General features: G+C 43.0%; 1 pseudogene; it reads right to left on the reverse strand.

Annotated features, from left to right (window-relative positions):
- LOC144256512 (vomeronasal type-1 receptor 4-like) lies at positions 1-13963 on the reverse strand (annotated as a pseudogene).
- Positions 13964-18785: the final 4822 nt, after the last annotated feature.

The raw sequence follows: 18785 nt of genomic DNA on the forward strand, positions 1-18785 counted from the left end.
TCAGAGTGGGTGCATAAAGAATTCCTTCTTGTTAAACACACTGCGCTTAGGGACCTAGAAACATAATGCAAGAGGAAAAGTGCATCTTGGAAATTTAATAGTACACCAAAAACTAGGTTCAGAAATCTCATGTGGGCTAAGGGTGGCTGACACAGTCATCACAGAACAAATGGAGGCTGAAGAAACTGAACTTTTCTAAAAGTAGACAAAAGTTCCAGGTTTCTGTCTTCAGTACTCAACACAGAGCACTCGAATGGATCCCAAACCTGAGCACAGGATCAAAGATGTCCCAGCATAACTGAGGCACCTCTTCTATGAATGGCCCTTCATCCTCCTGGCCCAGCTGCATCCTTTTAGATACCAGAGGAAGAGTGAGGGTCCCAAGGCTCAGACCCTGTGGGGGGGGGAAACCTTGCTCAGTCACAGAAATTAAGATCTTTCTATCAAGGAAATGTCACATGTGAGCAAAGAGATCCTGGGTCCCACTCACCTGGTGGCTCTGTTGCAGACCAGCTCCGTGTTGGTCCTGGGAACAAGATGCATCTTTCAAGGTTGTATTTGTACCTTCTGGGTTTGAGGGGCTCTTGCTTGCCATTAACTGCCACTGGGCTCCAGTTGTCACCGTTTGTACCTGTCAGGGAGAAGAAAACCTCTGCAGAACCTCAGTCCCTCAAGAATGACTTTCCATCTCCCTCCGCAATTATGAGTTCATTTGGCTCAGAAGTTTGTTCAGTCTTAATTGGGGCTTAATTATTTTGATAGAAGTTTGTGCAGTGAGAAAATACACCACCGGCCAGGTTTCTCTATCTGAGTTTTACATTTCTTGACCGTCCCTTCACTCACTCAAAGGTCCACGGATCAGTTAAGTGGGGCCAGCTTCTGAGACACGGCGTGTACTCCCCCTCATACTCAGGGCTTTCTCCATGACAGGGACGTGGTTCCCGAGGACCAGCACTGGGGGCTCTGCTTTCAGCGTGAACCCCAACCAGGCGCCTGGCAGGACAGGAGTCGCTTTTCTCCACTTGTGCACTGTGGCATTTTGAGGACATTGCTATCAGTGGTCTCTTTATGGCTTGAATATTAAACAACAAGTTGGAGACGAGGGCTAGGTGTCCCCACATTCTCCCTCCAAAACACCAGACCTGCAAGAAGGGAAATGCAAATGAAAATTACAGGGAGATTTCACCTCACTCCTGCTAGAATGCCTTTCATCAAGAACGCAAATAATAGCAGATTCTCTCAAAGATGTGACAAAAAATGAAAATTCATACATTTTGGGTGGGACTAGAAATTAGTCCCACCAGGTTGATAAGCAATATGGACATTTCTTAAACATTGAAAATTGAGACCATTATTAAAATACACTGAACCCACTACACAGTATTTATTCAAAAAACTAAAATTAGCATAATATAGTGGTACAAGTGCATCAACATTTATAGCACCATAATTCTCAATGGCCACGTTATGGAACCAGCCCAGGTCATGACCAACAGAGGAATGGATCAAGAAAATGTGGTGTATAGACACACACAGTTCCACACAGCAATGAAGAAGAGTGAAGGTAGGGCATTTTCTGAGAAATGGATGGAACTACATAATGCCAGGCTACGTGAGGTAAGCCAGACTCCGAAGATCAGGGGTTGGATTCTGCCTTGTGTATGTGAAAATTAGAGCAAAATTAGGGGAAATGGGCTCAGCAGATCCCACAAAAATAGAAACTGAGCCAGTGGATCAGGAAAAGGCGGGGCTAGTGAGACCAGAGGGGAAGGGAGGAATGTGGAGTGGACGTGCCCTAACCCTGCTGTGTGCACACGTGAATGTCCCAGAGTGAACCACCTATAAGGCACCGACTGATACAGCAATAAATAAATATGAGGAGATGAGTAGAGAGAGGACAGGGAACATTGGGAGGAAGAAAGGGTGGGAAGCGGAAGCAGCAGAACTGTAGTTGAGCTAATTGCACCCCATGCATGTGTGGCGTGTCAGATGAGCCCCATGATAGTGGGACAAAAATGCACTAATAGAAATATTTTAAAATCCAAACCATCTGTGTGTTTCCTGAAGAGCATTTGTGTGATTCATCCACACCCCAGAATGGTTCCCATATCAATTACTCATTATGCTGCCTGGAGATATTTTTCCAGGCTCCTTTGAAAAGGAATGTAAATAAAGGTGCCCAAGGGCTGAGGGGAGGTGAGGGCAGCTTCCTTTCTGCAGAGGAGAGCAGCCGGGGCTGGCGGGGGAGGCAGGCTCCTGGCCACTGGGCCTCCTCTGTGCCCTGAGGGACTCATGACCTGGGGATGCGCCCTGCACACATTAGGGACTGGAACCCTGGGCCACACATGGAAGCCACCTGAGTGACGGTCCCTGGTATGGAAGGGAGCCCCAGGCCTGCATGGTGGAGTGGCCACTCAGGGCACTTGTGAGCTCAGACACAGAGTGAAACAGAGCTATAGCAGTGTTCCCTGGTGCAATAGCAGCACTGAACCCTGTGACATTTGATAGGGGATTTTGTTTACAAACTTACAATTTTTGCCTGAGTTTGAGATATATATTAATCACTATAAAAGTCATATCATGGTCTGGGTGATCAGAAAATCTACAACTATTTTCCATAAGGCAGTTCTAAGAGGACCATTTATAGCACTGAGATCAACACCAAAAAGGAAAAATATCAAACAAATTACCATTATCTCACAAGACCCTAGAAAATGGCAAAGCAACACCAAAATCAGTAGAAGACAGAAAGCAATTAAAATCAGAGCCAAAGTCAGTGAAATGGGGACTAAAAAAACAAAACAACAGACTAATTAAACAAAGAGTAGGGTCTTTAAAAATTTATATATTTACTTTAAGTTGTTATATATGACAGCATAATGCCTTTTAATTCGTATCCCACATACAGAGCACAATTTTTCATGTCTCTGGTTGTACACAAAACAGAGTCACACCAGTCGAGTCTTCATACATGTACTTGGGGTACTGGTGTCCATCTGTCCCCACCATCTTTCCCACCCCCTACATCCTCACTTCCCCTTCCTCTTCTTTGCCCTAGAGTTTTTAAAGGGATAAGATGATCGATTAATCCTTTACCAAATTAACCAAAGGAAAGAGGGGAAAAATCTCAAAACTAAACAGAATTTGAGATGAAAAGAAAAACATCACCACAGATCCTACTGAAATGCAGAGGATAATTAGAAGATACTTTGAAATTTTATAGTAAAAAACTTAGAATATTTTAAAGACATTGACCAATTCCAATTTTAAAGATGTATGACTGCTCCAAATTGAACCATGAGGATACAAAACACTTAAGCAAATCAATACCACGCAATAAAATTGAAGCCACTATTAAAATCCTTCTAACAAACAGCAGTGCAAGACCAGGTGGACTGTCCACCAGTCTGCCTGACCTTGGTAGCACTAATGTCAATCCTCCTCGAATTATCCCTTGAAACAGAAAAGGAAGAAGCACACTCATGTGGGGAGGCCAGCATCACACACAAAACCAGATGAAGACGCATTGAGGAAGCACAGGTTTGGCGTAGTATCCCTGATGAACTTAAAAACAGGAGACGGCTTCACCTATAAGATAATAGGCTGGTTTTGAAATAGAGGTCAACCTGCTTCGGCCTCCCCAGCTGCTGGGATTGCAAGTGCACACCACCATGTCTGGCTTGCTGTTTTCTTCTTGAGCTTTAGGAGAATTATTAGGAGGCGGTGCCTGGATCAGGTGTTGAACGTCTCTGCTGTGTCTCTGTAGCAGCTGCAGTGACCAGGTGCCATTCCCGGGTTCTGGTACCTTTTCAGTGGTGTCTGTGCAGGAGAGAAACAGGCATCGGGCTTTATTCTTCCACATGTGGTCATCCAGTGTGCCTAGGACCCTTTGTTTAAAAAGCTGCCTTTCCCCCCACATATATTTCTGCCATCTTTGTCAGAGGTCAGATCTCTGGACCCGTGTGGCTGTGACCTGTGACTTCTATTCGGTTCTATTGGCCTTCAAGACGTGTGACATCAGTGCCATGCTGTCTTATTACTTCAGCTCTGCAGTACAATTTGAGATGTGGTATTACATGCCTTCAGCATGGCTCTGGTTGCTCAGGATTGCTTTGGCTATTGTGAGTCGTGTCCTCTTCCATATGAATCTCTGGACTATTTTCACTAGGACTGTGCATTTGATAGTGATGGCAATGAACTTGTAAATCATTTTTTGTGTTATTGGCCAAAGCACCTTCATGATAGTGTTTAGGAGTATTGTTACACTTATCATTCCATAAATATTGGTTGACTCTGTGTCTCTCCCCATCTGTATTTCTCTCCTATCAATCGGAAACAAATTTACAATTAAAAACATGAGAAGTCTTCACATATATGTTAATCTATGGATTTTTGAAGCTATGGAATAACAAATCTACATGATTTACTGTGATATATTCCTATGTGAATATGGCAAAGCGAGGTCACACTAGGCCAATCACCCTGTCTTTTCCTGTCTCTTTCTTCCTCCCTTACTTCATTCCTCTTTGTCTGCTCCACTGACTTTTTCTATTCATTTTTATCCCCTCATTTTCTTTGGGTTAGCTTATACAAGAAGCTATTTAAAAACACTTATAAGTAAATAGTGGAAAAATCAGAAGAAGAGAGGGAAAGAAAGGCAGGGTATTGAGGACTCAATTAGAACAAATTATATTCCACGTTTCTGTAATTAAGTAAAAGTGAATCCCATTGTTATGTCTAACCAAAAAGTACAATTAAAAACAATAAGCCGAAATCTGCTAAAAAAAAAAAATTTCCAAAGGTGAAATGATTAGTTTATGTTAAATAAAGCAACATCTACAGGAGTTTCAATAATTGTGCCTCTTTCACATTTCTACCATATTGATGATGGCAGAGATCTTCTGACAAGAACTGCCTCTATCTAGGAAAATTACAAACAAAACAGAGACACATCTGAGGAATAATGCAGAGAGCAGTGGCACCATCTAGGACTTGGGAGATGTGACCCTGGACGTCCCGCCATGTCTTCATTTGACTCTTGTATCTGGCCTGGGTAAGGACCAGAAGGATCTTGGGCCATGTCAGTGGGGGTTTTCCAGGTGGAGACGGTTGAACACATTGTGCCAGAGACCTCACTGGTTTTCTCTGTAGACTAACATCCCTGTTATTTGGTGTTGATGCAGCTGTTAATCCGTTAATGTTGACGTGCTCTTCTCCATCTTTGTCCACAGACAGAGTAAAAGTAGTTGGCTTATCACTGGCCAGGACAGAAGCATGCGTTGACAGCTCAGACTGGGAGGCTGATCATCTCTACAAGTCATTGTTATAAATTTATTTGCAGGGACAACAGGTGGTGTTTTCATCCACCACTTTTCTCACTGGTCCTTTCCAATGATGATACTACGGCTGCAGAACTTGGTGGAAGAGAAACCCAGGAAGGGAAGAGATCTGGAGGAAGGGTCCGGAAGATCAGCCTTTGGGTCTTGATCTACCACGTGTTCGGACACTCCAGGCTGCTGAAAGAAGACCCACTGTGAGATCCCCAAAACCATCCTGGGTGCCAAGGGCTCTTCACAGCTCCTTTGAGACAGGAGAAACCCAAGGCACCAAGACTGGGCACCACAGGCCACGGCAGCTCGGGTGGGAGCCTGGATGGGCAGGTCTGCAGCATCTCCTGGCTCTGGGAGCCTTCCTCTGCCTGTGCTGCACCCCCTGAGCCTCTGCCAGCTCTCTTCATGTGAGCAGACAGAGTGATGATACCTGTCCTCTGTACTAATCACATCCCAGATTTTAGGTCACTGGACCGTTCTTCATACACATGAATTTTTCAAGTTTTGTCTATTCTCTTTGTCTCTCTCAGGGAAGTTGATGGATGCTCTCCCACGTGTTATGATGAAAACTAACCACAAAAACTTAATGTCATTATCTTTATATATTAAAAAACCCAATTTTTAGGCACCTTTTCCTTACTGTGACCAATTTAATTGACAGATATAAGTTAGACTAGGAAAGACTTGTGTTTTTATTCATGTTATTTTTTATTTCAAACCTATTTATTTATTTACTTTTACTAATTAATTAATCTGTATATTACACTGGTGGGAATTGTAGCCAGGGTTGCTCTACCACTGAGCCACATCCCCGGCCGCAATCCGGCTGCACGAGCCGCCAGCAACCCGGCTAGACACAGAAACACGAACCGCTCAAGCGGGAAACAAAGCTTTATTTAAAAAGGCCGCCAGCGATCCCTGTGCCTCTTGCCAGCGAGCCGGTTGACCCACGTGTGTCACCGGAACCGGGCGCTCGCCCCTCCCCCGGAAGTTCCCTCCTACTATCCTTCCCCAACCAATGGGAACTCTTCCATTACATGAGTGACATGAGTAACCTGAGTCCCGTAACAGGCGGAGGTGAACAGCAGGAGTCCAATTTTCATATGAATGTAAAACTTAACATAATCATAATCTCAATGGCTAGCTGGCAGTCACCTAAACCAAAGGTATCTGTATCAATATTTTTGCTGTGGCTCCTAGCAATCCCCAGTCCTTTTTCTTTTCCCAATGTGGGTCTCACTGAGTTGCCAGTCTCTGTGAACTGACACCCCTCCTGCGGCAGGCCCTGACTGCTCTATTACATGTGCACTGAGGAGAAAGGTCTGCTTAGGCCCATGTTTCATGGTTGAACTCCCCACTCGGCTGACTCCAGGGCAGGAAGATCAGGGAGTGGAGAAAGGCTGCTCATGTCAGGGCAACAGGGAAGGAGACAAAGAAAGATGACCAGGAACCAGGGTCACACACAGTCCTGTGGCCACTCTCCCAGGACCCTACTTCTAGTTGCCACACACCACCTGCCTATGGTCACCAGTACATTCAGATTTTTCATCTTTCAAATGAACTCTCACCCTGAGAAGATGATCCCATCATGTGTAACAGCCGTACCTCTGGACATTCTTGCATTACCTGCCATGAGCTATGACTGTAAACCACACTATTTCAACTCTGGCCTCCCTAAATCTCCTGCCAATCTCACAATGCAAAATTCATTCCATCTCCAAGATCCTCCATGTCTTGACCATTACAGCATTGTTCAAAATTCCCACATCTCCTGTAGCAGTGAAGGCAAAATCTTAGCTGGGAGCCACAGTGAAAATCAAAGTAAGTTATATGCATCCTATAGACAATGGCACCAAGTGAACTTTCCCATTCCAAAAGGGAAGAATAGGGGCCTAGAAAGAAAGGCCGGCCCCAAAGCAAGTCCGAAATCCAGAGGGACAAACACCAAGTCCTGTAGCCCCAAGTCAGACATCCAGAGCACCTGGTGGTGAGAATGCTTATGGTGTCCAACCAGAAAAAGTTGGAAGGAAACTTCTCTCTTTTCACAGTTTTGGATACTGATCAAAGCAGGGCACACTGTTCTGGACATGCATCAAGTTGAGTGTATTGCATGGCAGCCATAATACACTTTGAATCCTTTTGATGGTTTCTCACATTAATGAGCTTATTTTCCATCCTTCTCCTATCAGTTAGTTATGTGGCCACTGCTTTTGTGTTCTATCTGTAGACCCACAGTTCCATCAGTGGACAAGATAAAGGTGACCTTTGGTTACCTTCAAATTCAATTCAGATGAGATTAGGATTGTGGGCCATATACTTTTTAAACCACTTTGAATAAGGAAGTACACCCCAGCATCTAATAATATAAGAGGTGATATAACTAGTGATATGAGTCACATTGATTAATTCTGACAGCTTTCTTTCACAGAGGTCTTTGTTAATTTAATTCACATTAATTTACATATATTTATAGGAACCTTGAGATGTTCTGTGCATATAAACATTTAATCATATTCAAACCAGGGGACATACACACACACACACACGCACTCACACACACACACACACACACACAAATATATATCCTTTTTATGCTGAAAACATGGAAACTCTCTCCCTCCAGATTGCTGAGATATACACTGCCTTACCATTTTCTATGCTCATGCTGCTGAAGCATAGTCCACCAGAAGAGCTTGCTCCTATCCGCCCCTAATCTAATATCATCTCTCCACGTTCCCATTCTTCCCCTTCTCTATTCCTCAGCTGTTCTGCACTCTACTCTCAAATTCTATGAGATCCACAGTTTCCTCGTCCACCTATGAGTGAGATCTCGTGGTACTTGTCTCTGTGCCTGAATTAGTTCCCTTAACGAGATACCTCCAGCTCAATCCATGGCCCCCCAGTGACAGGATTTCATCTTACTCTATGGATGGTGCTTTTCCATCATGTATATGTTACCACGTGTTTTTTATCCATACTTCATTTGGTGGTCACTAAAATTGGCTCTAGCTTTGGCTATTTTTTTTGCAATGAGCATAGAATTGTAGGTGTCTCTTGGACATGCTGATTTAGTGTCCTTTAGATTTAAAATCAAGGTAGGATTACTAGATCATGTGGTAGTTTTATTGTTGATAATTTTAATTCCCCCACAGTTTTCACAATGTCTGTATTTATTCACCTTCCCCACTACAGTGTGTGAGGGTTTCTAACTCCCCACATCCCTACACTAACCTTTCACTTTTGACTTCTCAACTGTGGCTATTCCAGTGGCATTGATGCTTGGGTTTGCATTACCTTTACAATGACTGAGGTTGAACATTTGTAATTTGTCTTCTGGGAAACGTGTCCATAGGCTGATGGCTCCTATATAATCAGGGTGTCTTGTTGTTGTTCTTGACTTGTGTGTTTTGTTGTGGATTTTTGTTTTGCATGTTGACTGCATTTTGTGGTATGCAACCCAAGGCATTGCCTGTACTGACAAAGGGTCTATCACTGAGCTACACCAACAGATCTTGCTATTGCATGTTTAAGTTTCTTTGCTATATCCTGGATATAAACTCCCTGTGAGACATAGACTTTCCAAATGCATCAACTACCAGGTAGTTAGTCTCTTTCCTCTGGTTTATTCTTTTCTTTTTCTGAGCAGAACTGTTTTTTAGTTCAATAAAATCCCACTTGTCACTTTTGCTTGTCTTTCCTGTCATTTTGGTGACTTCTCCAAAAATTCTTCTTTATTATAATGTCCCAAGTTTTCTCTCTTATTTTCTTCTACTTCTTTTGTTAATTCAGGTCTTACATTTAAGTCTTTGATCCATTTTTAATAGATTCTATAGCTTGTAAAAGAAAAGAATCTAGGTACATTCTTCTTCACAGGGATATGCCATATTTCAAGACCACTTCATTGAGAAGACTGTTTGTTCTCTAGCGCATCTTCAGATCACCATTTTTGAAATCAATTTGCTGTGGATGCATGAGCTATTTCTGTGCTCTTGATTCTTTACCACTGGTGCAAATGTGTGTTTTTATGCCAATACCATTTCTGTCGGGAGCAGTAATTAAATTAGGGCCCTTGAGCTGTCCTGTAATAGAGGCAATACCTCTACTGAGGACTTTCACTGTGAAGGTGAGGATTACAGATGGCCATGGCTATGATGTCACCCTGTTCAATAGGAGGTTCTGTGCCAGCCACAGAGCTACTCAGTTCTTGACTTTGAGGTTTAGACACTAGCTGCCCAGGGGTAGAAAGTTATGGGTACAAGGTGAAAATCATACTTGGGCTGCTCATACCTATGACCTTGGTTCTGATGTTTTAAGAATTTTCTCACAATAACCCTTTTGATGCTTATCCTTAATTAATCCAAATGCTGAACTTGTTCTGTGTTGCTATCTGCCTACCAGGGACTTTAGTGAACTATGAACACCAGCTTTCTCTCTATTTGTGGGTTTGTCTTTTCTCCACACCCTCCTCACCAGGTGCAGTTACCTTAAATAATGGCCCTGCAGGTCCTGACACCAGGCTTCTTTACAGCCTTGTAGTATATTTTGAGTTTTGAAGTAGTGTAATGCCTGTGATTTCATTCTTTTTGCTTAAGATTGATTGGGGAGGGCTTTTAATTCTCTGAGAAATATCCATAAGCTTCCCATAATTTAAAAAGAAATGATGATCTCAACCATAGCATGCATGGTATCCAGGTCCCTTTATTATGAGCAAAATTGTTTTTAGCCAGGTCCTTGCTAACACTGTTATGTCTTCTCACCTAGCTAGGATCCAATCTTAATGGATGTAAAGTTGTGTCTTCTGAATTTGATTTGCAGTTTCCTGATGGTTAGTAATGTTGAGTACCTGCTCAAATACTTTGTGGACATTTGCTTATCTTCTTTGGGAAAATATTTTTCAAGTCCCTTGCCAATTTATAACATGCATAGTCTTGGGATTTTTGGCTATCCATCATGTGAGTGATTCATATAATTTAGACAGTAAAACTGTACTAGTCACAAGATGTTCAAATGTGGGTCTCACATCATTACTGGCTTTTTAATGTGTTGAGCATCTCCTTTGTGTGCAGAATGTGTTTACTTTGATATGGTTCCACTGGGAAATGTCTTATATATTTTTTTGTGCTTTGAAAGTCATATCCAAAAGTCGATGAGGAGATGGAGTCAAGGAGTATTTCCCTATATTGCTTTTGAGGAGTTCTACAATTTCAGTTATATGCCTGGATCTTTGCTCAACTTTGAGTTTTGTGTATGGCTTAAAAATAGGGCCCAATATCATATTTTGCATGTGGGCATCTAGATTTACCAACACCATTTGCTGAAAAAGTTTATGAGGACAGCTCAGCATCCTTGATGAACTCTGTTTGTTCTTAGTCATCAACTCAATATTAAATGGGAAATGGTAGCATTGAACTAGAATCCCTAAACACAAAGGGAACGATCAGATCCCAAGGTCACATGTGCCATATGGTGGCACTGATTCACCAAGTGACAGTGTCCATGTCTACTAGAATGGGATATGATCAGAACTATGCGACTCAGAGAGTTCTGCCCTATTCCTTCTGGGTCTGTAGAAGGAGTGAACCCTCAACTCCTCTGAGTGGACACCTGACTCAAATCTCTAGAACAGGTTTCATGGCTCCTCCATTAACTCCCATCCTGGAGCCAGTCTGCAGACACAGAGCTGCTGTGTGGAGGGGGAGGGAGCTGCCCATGAGGGACCTTGCTGCACTGCCAGAGCACACTGACCCCTTCCTCCTACTCTTCCCCAGTGAGACGGACGTTCACCTAATAGAATGACTGGTCATGGGAACGAGGGAACCACCAGACATTTCAGTGATTAATTAACACTGGTTATGAACTGATGATAACTGATGGAGACCCAAATGTTCCTACATCCACCGATAAGAGAAGGGATTTACTTAGTTTCTGTTCAATAAAGTTTTCTGGGGCCCAAGCTCCCTTGTGTGAAATCCACTATTGACTAGGAATCGATAATGACTCTTACGTGAGATATTCTTACGGTTGCTTTCAACAATTTTTTTGCTTTAGTTTGCCAACTACAGGTCTGCATGTAAACATTGCTGTGCAAATTCCATACAACATGCTCTTCTGGGTTTCTGAATATGGAGATTTACCTCACAAAATTCAGGGGTATATTTAGTCTTTTCTATTATGAAAACGTTGTAAGGCACAACTGATGCAGAGTTCATATCACTATTTATATTTTACTGCTTTGACACACCCATAAATATTTAGAAATGAAAGAAACTCAATGTGCTACCAGTCGTGTCAGAGTGTCCCCGAGGCCGGTGTTTCCCATTTCTCTCTCCTCCCTGCCACTCCACATGTTCGGGACAATGTCAATCACGGGCTTCATTCTTTTCAGGTTTTTTTTCTAATTATGATTTCTGGTTGCTTTTGTTTTCTCAACTCAATTTCCACATTCTAGAGTGAAACAGAATCACACTTAATTAGGGAAAATAAAACCCAGGCAAACCTTGACAGATTGTTCCAACAGTCATGAGCCATCTCCTTGTTCATCTAGATATTTGGATGTTGCTAGTGCTCAGCCATCTCTTCCTCATGGTCCCACTTTGACATGTCACTCATTCCTGACTGCGCTTCGGGGATCTGAACTCCTGCCCTTTAGTCCTAGGGCAAGGATGTGTTCAGGGATGACTCACTCTGTCTTATTTCTCTATTCGAGGTTTTAGAAAACAGCTGTCACAGGAGGACGGAGGCACTAAGACAGTTAGTACATGTTATAACTTCAGGGACACCATTAGTATCTCAAGCACATAAACACCTAATTTTGGAGTATGACATAATAACATTAATAAATTACTTTAAATTTGTGTTAATATGGTTTGAACAAACCACAAACAGGATCATAAAGAAGATACAGAGGACAACGTGGCTGTGTAGGAAGGGCCTCTAACTCAACACTGATGTCTTGGAGGGAGTATGATCAATACGTCAATAGTATCAATAATATTTCAAAATGGCTTAATAAAATATCTATGGCAAGATCTGTGCATTCTATATGAATATATGTTTTCATTCCAGTTTAGAAACAAGAAAATTAAGTACATTTAAATACAAATCAGAATATGACGTGTATTTCTGAAGACAGGGACAATATCAAGCAGAATACAGGCTCTAACTAGTACGCTCTTGAAACAAGCCATGATTGTTACCCACAAAAACTTCTCATCTATTGGAGAAAATACATTCAAATTGTAAGTTCACAAATCAGAAAACATGAAAAGAAAAAGTAAGTTATTTATTATACCTCCATTTTTCTTCATACCAAATGAGACAACTACACTTTAAGTCTCTTTATTCTTGCAGATTTATCAATGCAGATGACATCCAATAAAGTATATTATTCCATTCTACGTTTAAATACTATTACTCTGGAAATATTTTATATTAATTGTAAATAAATATACCTTAGATATCAATACACATGAACAGAGTTTGAGGTTCACAAGGAAAAAAAAACAGCAAATATATACAGGGCCATAGATAGAGACAGAAGAAGCACCCTTAGCCACCTTCCTATGAAGTTTGACATAGGATTGTCACCAACTTTGTGGTATAGAAATGTCCCTCTATATGACTCAGCTACACTTACGTGACTTTCACGACTCATACAGAAACACAAGACTCAGGAGAGTTTTAAACTTACTTACTAGAAGATAAATGTTACACACATGGTCTCAATGTTTGTCTCTCTAGTGACCAGGCCAACACTCAGCCAGGTGTCCATCCCTGTGCATCAGCACAAATGGGCTGAGGATTGCATAGCCAAGGTTCACAAGTTCTAGAATACTTACTTCTAGGAAACGCTTCTCTAAGGAGAAAGTTACATATAAAGCCATGAAACAATCTGTCCAATAGAAGAAGAGAAAGCAGAGCATCAGAAGGAGGACACTCTTCGCAGCCCTCACCTCAGGGGGGGTTCTGTGGAGGAGCTTGGAGGTCTGAAGGTGGAGCACCTGCTGGTGGTGCTTGTGGAGGAGGAAGACCATGTGGCCACTGGCCCAGCCCATGACACCCTGGAACACAGCATCTCGAAGGACCATGAGAGCAATAAAAATCCATCTTATTGTTGAGTTTTGCTGTAGAAAATAACAGTAGTTCTCATTTGTTGTAATTTCTGAACTGTTCATGCTGCTGGCTTTTTTAATGTAAAGTGGTAAGTTCATGCTTATCAAGGAATTGAGTATCCACAGGAAGACTAAGAAGGGAAGCAGGTGCCAGGCTGACCTGGGCTGCAGCCTCCCCCACCTGGAGGCTCTGGGACTGATGGTGATGGCCTGGACCACTGTGAGGAGACTGGTGGTGCTGATGGACAGGCCCCGGGCCACCCTCTCCAGGTAAACCACAATCTTACAGGCTACATCACCTAGGAGGTCTCTCAACCCCAAACTGGTCATTGTAGTTGGCATTCCTCCTGTAATAAGTGTTATGCTATTTGTAAAAGCCAAATGGATGAGAATGAGGTGACTAGATTTCCTCTTGACTCCTCTAAACAAGCACATATAGTTCACAAACACATAGATATTCCCCATAATCCCAAGTCCTATCAGAAACATGAACGTTATTCCCTTGACAACAGGCAAAACCATTTCTTACTTCATAGGCAGAAAAACTCAGATATGGCAGACACGTTTTGAAGAATGCAACAGTATGATGATATGAATCTGCAAAGAAGTATTTCACAACAGCCTTTCCTGGGGTGTAGGAACAATCAGGATACATGTAATGATGCAGATTTTGTCCAAAGGATTATTTGTTTTTCTCTAGGGGGTTAAGGATCATTCTACGTGCTTTTAAAAGTCATTCTGATGCTCTTCCTAAGGGCAGAGAATACAACAGACTCTAGTATGGCAGTATGTATAAACGTGGCTGTATAACCAATATGATCCTGCAATGTGTGCACATGGAAAAGTAAGAATTCATACCCCATTTGAATCAAATGTATGATATGTCAAGATCATTGTAATGTTTTGAGCAACTAATTAAAAAAAGTCATCCTGAGTGCTAATATTCAAAATTCTAAATTTTTAACCCTGATTTTTTCTAAGCTCCATGTAATCAATACCAAGTTTCTTGACCAAATCCCTGATATCCCACCTATATTCAATCTGAACTTCGATACATTAAATCTACACTCCCCAGTCAGATTTCTCCCAGTCTTTTTTGTTTCATTCTCTATGTTTTTATCATTGGGATGTAAGAGTCTAGGATCTTACTTGGCCTTTCTTCTTTCCAATACCCCATGCACAAGCATTTGTAAAATCCAGTTCCTTCAATGTCTTTAACAAACATAAATTCAGCCATAGTTCAACTTCTCATCATCTTTTGCTGCACCATGTTCGAGGTTGGCTTTTTGCTTCAGAGTTTTCCTCCTTTGACGACAACAGCTCCCCTTCTGTGTTCTCTGCACACCAGTGGGACTCGGTGGTCTCACGGCTTACTAATACCAGAGTCTCTGCAGTGCTCAGAGTGACATCCAGCTCCAACCTGCACAGAGGGAATCCAACAACTCGGTCAGAGGTGTGCAGGATTGAGTTTCTAGCCTGAGAGAATGGGGTTAGAGACAGCGTGTTGTCAGCGAGGCTGCCCTAGAAGAGCCAGGAAATGCTGCTGCCAGGGTCATCAGCAGAGGGCTGAGTCCCCACTGATGCCCTCAGGGGCCTCTAAGGGAGGCCCGGGCCAGTTCTGCATGTGGTGGTGTTTGTCAGAGTGTTAGGAGGAGAGGAAAGACCACCTGCTATGAGCTGTCAGGAGATGAAGGCAGTGTATGAACCAGGAATCCCCAACAAAGCCTCCTGGTAGAAGAGTAGGCTGGGAGACATTTGGCAGGAACCAACTCACTTGAGTGGGGCCATGCAGGCATTTTACACCTTACAGTGTCCTGGTGGGAACAGTAACTTATTCAGCTCTGCAGTCTTCTCTGTCTTTTTACCACCTAGTCAGCATTGGGCTGCTATGAGGTTTAAACTGCACGGCTCACTGCCACGCAGGCTTGAACAGGAGTTTACATTTTCCTGCTAGAATTCCAATTTCATGTCTCACCTGAGAACTTATGTAAGATATGGTCAATTTCTCCAGAAAAAATAAACCAGATTGTTAAAAAATACTTATAATTTGAGTGTATCCTATATACATAGAATACAATTTTGCAATCCTTCCCCTCAGCTCCTGCTATTCATTAAAAATTGCTTGAGATTCCTCTGCTAAACGTCCCTGGCATAATAAAATGCAGAAAAACAGTTTGTACCCAGCTTTGGCACCATGTAACCCTTGAAAACAGGAAGATTTATATTTCAATGCTGTTTCTTCCACTAACAAATGGGGAGAATAATAACTGCACCAAAGCCTTAAACAGCACAAAATCCTACATATGTGAAATGCCTATGATACAAGCTCTAATGACCCAGCACAGCACTTTCTACTAGTAAGTCACGGGTGAGAAGGAGCACACTCAATGGACATCGTGGCCCTGAGGACTTATCAAATATTTGTTCATTTCTTCTACATTTTCTAGTTTTTCTCTTATTTTCAGCCCACTCCCATCTTCCCAAATGACACAGCTCTGAATCAAGTTTGGGAGGCACTTCTGAGACACATGATTCACTTCCCCTTCACTCTGACAGAATAGAGTGCAGACATCATCACAGGTTGATTTTACAACTACAGTCTAAACAGTGCTGAAGGCCCTGCATCCACAGAAAGACATCACCCCCACCTGGAATAAACCCCAACAGCTGGGCAGGAACACGCATCCCTCCTGGGGAAAACTTTCCAAGATAAATATGAGATCATGGTCCTTGCTTCATGGAACTGAACTAAAGTCAAAGAAATTCTTTGAAATTTTAATATCAAGTAAACAATGGAAAACATACTGGAGTTCAACAAGAGACACTAGGATTTTAAATGGTGATTGTTTCAGTAGGCACTCTGACAGACATATAAAAACAGATTTGACTCACATGTGGGGTCTACTGCTATGTGTCAGGACAAGCAACTTCAGGGTGGGTGCAGAATGAATGCCTTCACATGAAACGCACTGCACTTAGGGACATAGAAACATAATGCAGGGGGAAATTGTATCTTAGAAACCAAGTAATACATCAATCACGAGGTTCAAAAATCTAATGTAAGCTAAGATGGTGACATCTCCACTGCAGGACAACGTGGAGGCGAAGAAACTGAGCTCTTCTAAAGGCAGACAAAGCTTCTAGCCTTCTCTCCCCAGGACCCACCACAGAGCTCTCGGATGAATCCTGATCCTGAACACAGGTCAAGGTGGCTCTGCCGTAGCTGAGGGACACCTGCTGTAAAGGGCCCTCATCTTCCTGGCCCAGGTGCACACCTGCAGATCCCAGCAGAAGGGTGAGGGTCCTGAGGCTGAGACACACTCAGCAGCCCCCTTGCGCAGTCACAGCAGTAAGACCTTGACTGCTGAGGGCATGTCACCTGAGCCCGGGAGCAAATCTGATCCTAGGGTCCACTCACCTTGGTGGCAGGCTGCAGTCATCCCCGGTGTTGGTCCTTTGAACAAGACGCAGTTCTGCAGGTTGTATTTGTACCTTCTGGGTTTGTGGGGCTCTTGTCACTAACCACCACTGGGGCTCCATGCTCAGTGTTGTCACCTGTCAAAGAGAAGCCCCCTCTGCAGGAGCTCAGTCCCTGAGGTGTGCCTCTCCCTCTCCCTCTACAATTACTGCATTTGTTTCCTTCAGACCTTAGCTCAGTCTCAATTGGGGCCTAATTGTTTGAAAAGAAGTTTGGTGGTGAGCAAGTGATCAACCAGCCACATTCCTGTGACAGTTTCCCACTTATTGGCTTCCCTTCAACCTCACAGAGTTCCACAGCTGAATCAGAATGGGGCCACGTTGTGTCACACAGAGGGCCACTTCCCCTCATGTTCAAGGCCTGATCCATGCACAGGGATGTGGCGCCTGAGGACCAGCACTGGGGACCAGCACTCTGCGTTCAGGGATGTGGCACCCGAGGACCAGCACTGGGGACTCTGCCTTCAGAGCAGGCCCCAGCCAGGCTCCTGGGCAGGACAGGAGTCACCTTTCTCCACTGTGCACTTGGGCAGCTCAAGGTCATAGCCACGAAAACATGGTGTTTCTAGAACCCGATGGCTAGATGCACCCACGTTCTCCTCTCAAAAACCCAAACCTACATCAAGAAAATGCAAATCAAAATTACAGTGAGATTTCTTTCACCTCAGTTAGAATGGCATTCATCAAGAATAAAAATAGGAGTAGATTCTCTCAAACCTCTGACAAAAACAGGCAAATTCATGCATTTTTGTAGACTAGAAATTAGTACAACCATGTTGGTAATCAATACAGACATTCCTTAAAAATCCTCAAATGAACTATCATATGATACAGCTACAACACTCTTTGATTTTGTTTTTTCCAAAAACAACCCCTATAACTAGCATAATATAGTGACCCAACTGCATCAATATCTATAGCAGCACAATTCAAAACGGCCAAGTGAGGACACCAGCCCCGGTGATCACCAACAGATGAATGGATTAAGAAAAAGTGTTGTGACTGGCCAGAGCCTAGCCTCTGGTGCAGGACCACCCCTTCTGACTAGTGGACTACCATGGGAGCCAAGATCCAGCCCAGAGGGCTCACACCAGCCCACACAGGATGGAGGATCACAGTAGGCCCAGTTCACCCCTCTCCCAGCAGGGCAGACACTGCCAGAGCCTAGCATCTGGTACAGGACCTCCCCTTCCTACCAGCAGACTACTGTGGGAGGTCAAGCCCAGAGGCCCAGATCCACCCAATCCAACTTACACAGGACCAGACCCAGGATGCAGTAGAATCCACTGAGGGACACCAGCAGGGTCTGGAAGCCCAACATCAAGGTGAGGTACAGATAATCTGCACAGGTACTACAAGAATAGAGGGAGGAAACTGTACTATCCCAGATCCACACTGCAAGGAAGGAAGACACAGAGAGAGCATGAAAACACAAGGGAGGAAAGTGCCCCAAACAAACAAGGAACCTATAATAACAGAACCCATGGACAGCGAAGTTGATGAAATGTCAGAGAAGGAGGTTAGAAGGTTCATAATTAAAATGATCTGTGAATGAAAGAATGACCTAAATGAGCAAATACAGGCAAAAATTGATCACTCCAACAATGAGATAAGAGAGCAAACACAGGTAGCAAAAGCTTACTTAAAGAGACAGATAGAGACCCTGAAATAAAACAAGTCAGATATCCTTGAAACGAAGGATACAATAAATCAAATAAAAAACTAAATAGAAAGAACAACCAACAGACTAGATCACTTGGAAGAAAGAACGTCAGACAATGAAGACAAAGTACAACCTGGAAAATAAAGTTGGTCACATAGTGAAGAAAATCAGAAACCCTGAACAGAACATCCAAGAGCATCACTA

The sequence above is a fragment of the Urocitellus parryii genome, chromosome 8 (genome assembly GCF_045843805.1).
Source record: "Urocitellus parryii isolate mUroPar1 chromosome 8, mUroPar1.hap1, whole genome shotgun sequence".
NCBI classification, from domain to species: domain Eukaryota; kingdom Metazoa; phylum Chordata; class Mammalia; order Rodentia; family Sciuridae; genus Urocitellus; species Urocitellus parryii.